Consider the following 5,576-nt stretch of genomic DNA (forward strand, 5'->3'; position numbering starts at 1 on the left):
GCGGGGCGCGCAAAAAGGAGGTGTGACAGTGACCACTAGCTAATTCCTGATAACTAACTTGCATACATATCTGGTTATCAGCAATCCTTATACTAGACATAGAATTCCATGTACTCAACAAATTCTAACAATCCAACAAAGTAATGCCCTTCGGATGTTTCTCTCTTCTCATAAATAGGTTTCATTATTTCAGTTCTTATGCTTGCAAAACACCTCAAGATTGCATGCAGCCAAATGTTGTTGTGTTTGGTCTATTAAAGCTTCAGCTTGGTAGAACAAAACACTAAAATGATTATATGTATTACTTATTAGTGCATTTCATTTAGCTTTTGTCTCAAGGTCCCAAGCATATACATTCTGTACATGATAATTTTCTTTCCATGAATATTCAGGTGAAAATAGGTTCTTGGGATCTCGGAAAAGCTGAATGTCAAGGAAGTGTTTGAAATTCAGATAAGTTTAAATTAGTCCTCTATCCTACTACAAAATTAGAGAGGGATTCTGATAGTTGTCTCAATGAAAATCATGGGAAAGAAGTTACTGACCCTTTCCAGCAGTAGTTTAAAGAGGAATAAGCAAAATCCAAACTTACATTGTTAATTAAACCCAATTCATTAGCTAAATATTTTCTCAAATGGTTCAAATTTTAAAAAATATATATTCACACAAAGTGTAAGTAACGTCTTATTTGTGTGGTGATTGTGATGTTTAAAAAAGTACAACTTTGCCAACATAATGGCCTGATATATATAAACTTAATGGTCTTGGGTGTAAAAGTTGCCAACCAAGACATCATCTCGACTTAATGGTCTTGGGAATAAAAGTTGCAAACCAGTGAAGGGCAGCAGTAGTAGTTGCACTTATAAATATAACAAAAGATGTGCAGGTACAATTTGAGCAAAACGCACATACAAAATTCCATAAGGCATAGAAAAAGAGGCCCAACTTTTCATTTGTTCACTATGTAATCTAAGACTATTTTCTCCCTCATGCAACAACTTTACCAATTACCACAGAATTATGCAGTGGCTATGCAACAACAAAGAGTCGGCAAGGCAACATAAAAGAATATGCATCATAGTAATGACACTAGCAAGGAAATAGAATTACGCAGCGACTAAGTGCTATAGGCAAAGTAAACAAATTACTAGACTAATCTGACTCTTCGAGAGAGAGAAAGAGAGCAGTGGTAGAAGAAGCGGCACAAGGAAGGAGGAGAAGAAGAAGAAATAGAAGAGGTATAACATTTGGTACGTACTGATTGTTACTACCAGTAGATGGTCGATTGATTAGCTGAATGGCAGCTTGTTGTGCAGAAGACGCTTCTACAGGTGCTCGCTGAACCTTAGCATCTTAGGATCAAGTCGCAATTCTGAGTTCAAACGCTGAAGTTGTGTGACGACGTTCATTACAATTTCTTGTTCCATAGCATCCTTTTGCGAGTTAAGATTTTCCTTCATTCTTTGTTACTCCCTCAATATGGCTATTAGGACTAAACTAAAACAATTCACAGACCCATCCTTCTCTATCCCTTCCACTGTCTAGTGGCAACAGTAACCCAATGGTTAGGAAAAATCATGAAATGCTTAACTGACTCAAATGATCCATGACTTTAGCATGATTCCTGAGATAATTTGTGTTAATTAAAACTTTTTCAGTCCACATTAAATTCTTCTCTTTGAAACTGTCATACAATTTCTAATCAAACTTAACAGGCTTCGAAATCTACTTACTATTGCGGAGGAGTCATTATTAGAAAGCTTAAGTATGACTCAGTGCTGCTATACTAACCCAATTTTAATTAAAACATCGTGAGTTAAAATTTTAATATGTTCAGAGAGTTGTCATCTTATTATCAAAACGACATCGGGTAAATTACACCATACAACAATTGTGCATCTTTTAAAAAAATTTAAAGCTTAAGTATGACTCAGTGCTGCTATACTAACCCAATTCGTCTCACATTACACACTCGATTATCTTGCAAGTGGTTAACCCTCTCCTTTCTGTAGAAGTCAGAACTTGGAACTCAGAAGGCAAGAGTTATAACGAGAACTTAGTTTTATATATAGAACCAAACTACACTAGCTAATCTATAATAATGAGAACTTAGTTTTAAACGACACTAGCTAATCTACTGAGACTATATCTAATTTTTTTATGTTACATAATCCTTATCTCATTCTCAAAAGCCTAAGCTACTAGAAAAATCTGACGAACTTATGAAAAAATAGAACAGGAGCAAAAGGGCCACTTTCAAATTCCATAAAATGGTATATTTTGGCCCTCTACTAATTCTGGTTTAATAATTGGCTCTCTCCGCATGGCGAATAATAAATACAGACTCAAGATCTGATGGATTAAAATACTCCACAAGATTAGTCGAATTCTATATTAGTTTCAAACACAAGCATCAAACTATTAGAAAGACAAGATTATTCTTAAATCATAGCCATAGAGATAAATTTGCAACCAAAAAAGCCTTATAAAACAGAAATTTTACATGAATAAAGATAACTAAGAAAATCAATAAAAACCAAAACCCCAAGTTCCAGTAATTTTAAAGTCCCAATAAATACGTTTTCATGCTTGTGTCATGTAGATTTGAATCTCCATTCAATCACACTACATCGCTCAATTACTCCTAAAAATAAAAATATAAATCAGTGAATCGAGTAAAAAGTAACATTAAAACTGAAATTTTAATTCAAAATCACAACTAGCGAATGTGGTTATCCCAAATATACATTAAAAAGAGTTTAATAAAACTTACAATTATATATCCCACAACTATCAGTTGCAATTCCTTCCTCGCTAATGATATATGCAAGTTATGGCTCAACTATTGAAATATTAGAAAAGGTATAAAAGAAGATCATGCAAATCAGAAATTTGCGAGAGTCGAGTGAAAACCTTGAATTAGGGTTCAGTGAGAACAAGAAGTGGCAATCGAGCTTAATCGAGAAAAACCCTAGAATTTTGGGACTATTTGAAAACATGGAGCTTGGATTAATTGAATTGTTATTGTTTCTGGTGGAGGAGATAAAGTTTATAGGTGAAGGAAAAAAAAAATTGAGGTTCTGCTGGTTGACGAAGGTTGATGGGGATATAGTGGTAGAGACGATGGAGGTTGTACAGAGGTATGGTTTTGGCCTTCGGTGATGGGTACGCTCAAAGGGGAAAGAGGGTAAGGAATTAGGAGAACAAATGGGTTATTTCATGAAGTAATATTAATTAATAAAAAACAATGTAAAAATTAGGGGTTGTAGCACGGGTTTATGAAAATTGAGGGGTCAAAATTTTAGGAGGTAAATCACAACTGTTCCCATTAAATTTTTTTCAAGATCTGTTCCGATAGATACATTTATTGGAACGGTTAAAATAAACGTTGCAAAAAATAAAACACTATGGGAACGGTTGTTATGTAATTGCAACGGTTTTATAGCTAAAGTGTGCTGGTATCACCCATGTCATATTGCAATGGTTTCAAACCGTTCCAATAACCAATCTATAGGAACGGTTTTTGAACAGTTGCAAAAACATCCGTTGCCATAAACCCATTTTCTAGTAGTGTTGATACCCTCAGGACAACATTTAAAATCATTACTTACCTCTATTCGGTCCAAACTCTAGCCCGCGATGCCCTTGCCTCTCGAATCGGCCCCCGAATGCTCCAAATCTAACCAATATCAGTACATAACCATTAAAATATGCTAAGGGAACAAAGCTCACTCGAAAGCAATCAAATTACAACACGAATCCCGAAATTTACCAAACCCGACCCCAGGACCCACATCTTGGAATCCAACAAAATTTACATCAATGGAATCCTTATCACTCCACGAGTTCATTCATATCAAAAGTACAAAAATCCAACCACAAATGACCCGTCAAACCCCTTAATCAAAAGTCTTCAATCTCAAGCCCTAGTTTCTTCAATATTTACCCACAAATTTTCAAAAATTTCAAGCCTAATCAATGAAATAACACCATAGGAACGAGTTTTATGATCAAAAATATTACCTCAATGAAGTTCCCTTGGATTCCCTCTTCGAAATCCCCCAAAAAGCTCCAAAATCGATTTAAAAATGGTGAAGAAATGCTGAAATTTGCGAAGGATAAAATATATACTTTCTGACCCAGGCTTCTCGCACCTGCTGTCCCTATACCGCATCTGCGGCCAAAGCACCACATCTGCGGTTTTCACTTAAAAATCAAAGTTTCGCATCTGCGATAAAACACCCGTACCTGCGCTATTGCAGGTGCGCTCACATAGCCGCTTCTGCGGTTCCAGCTCCCCATGGCCAATTACGCATCTGCGACCCTCTGGGCGCTTCTGTGAGCTCGCACCTGCGGTCCCCAAGCCGTACGTGCGGTTATGACAGAAAACTCAGCTTCAGCTGCAAATTCCAAACTCCTAACTTTCTATCAACCATCCGAAATCACCCTGAGGCCCCCATGACCTCAACCAAAAGCACAAACAAGTCATATACCACTATCCAAATTTATACCAATCTCAAAACACCTCTAACAACATCGAATCAACCAAATAACATCGGATTCAAGCTTAAGGTTCCAAAAATCTTCCAAATTCCGCTTTTGATCAAAGAGTCTATCAAACCACGACCGAATGACCTAAAATTTTGCACACACATCCCAAATGACACAATGGACCTATTGCAACTCCCAGAATTCCATTACGACCTCTATATCAAAATCTCACCTATCAATCGGAGAACGCCAAAATTCCAAATTTCGCCAATTCCAGCCTAAATCTACTACAAACCTGCAAAACACATTTCGATCAAACTCCTAAGTCCCAAATCACCTCCTGAAGCTATCCAAACCATCAGAATTCACATTCGGTCCCTTTTTCACATAAGTCAACATCCTGTTGACTTTTCCAACTTAAGCTTACTAAAAGAGACTAAGTGTCTCAAACCTTACCAAAACCTCTCCGAACCCTAGCCAACCAACCCTATAACACATAATACAGCTGAACAAGACAATAAAAAGCAAAAATGGGGAAAACAGAGCGGTAACTCATGAAACGGCCGGCCGGGTTGTTACAGTAACTAACATAAATTAGTTTTTATATTTTCAAGTCATTTATGTCAAGCTTTTAACTATTCTACTTATTTAGAAGCGAGAGTTAGGGCTCTTTGTCATCCTGCTTTTACAGTGTAAAATCACATGTAATCTAGACAGTTAGTGTATACGTGGTTTTACGAGTTACCTCTTGAAGCGTGAACATATCTCTTCTATCACGTGAGCCTTTAGTTACAAAACTTCTCAATGGAATCTCCATCGCCCGCACAATCGTGATCCTCGAACGTTCCACGGTCTTCTACTGTGTTACCCAAATAATATCCGGAAATAGTAATTTCGTGTGGGCGAAATTTCTAGGAAAGTTTGGCTGACATTTTCGGCCACCTTGTCCTCATCCCTCTAGGTGGAAAACCTTATGTCTTTATAGCACAAGTTTTAAGGGTTAAACCCCTTTTCCAAAACCTGTTGAATTTTCTTTTCCACCAGAAAAAGGATTTCTTTATTTTCTATTATTTAGGCACAGCAGG

General features: G+C 36.8%; 1 long non-coding RNA gene across 1 annotated transcript; it reads right to left on the reverse strand.

The window, feature by feature from the left end:
• Positions 1 to 837: 837 nt before the first annotated feature.
• On the reverse strand, positions 838 to 3,227 carry LOC107759082 (uncharacterized). Its single transcript, XR_001642106.2, has 2 exons — positions 2,774 to 3,227; positions 838 to 2,644 (listed from the first exon to the last, which is right to left on the reverse strand). It is a non-coding gene; the product is annotated as an uncharacterized LOC107759082 (long non-coding RNA).
• Between the last annotated feature and the right edge of the window lie 2,349 nt (positions 3,228 to 5,576).

The sequence above is a fragment of the Nicotiana tabacum genome, chromosome 3 (assembly GCF_000715075.1).
Source record: "Nicotiana tabacum cultivar K326 chromosome 3, ASM71507v2, whole genome shotgun sequence".
NCBI lineage: Eukaryota > Viridiplantae > Streptophyta > Magnoliopsida > Solanales > Solanaceae > Nicotiana > Nicotiana tabacum.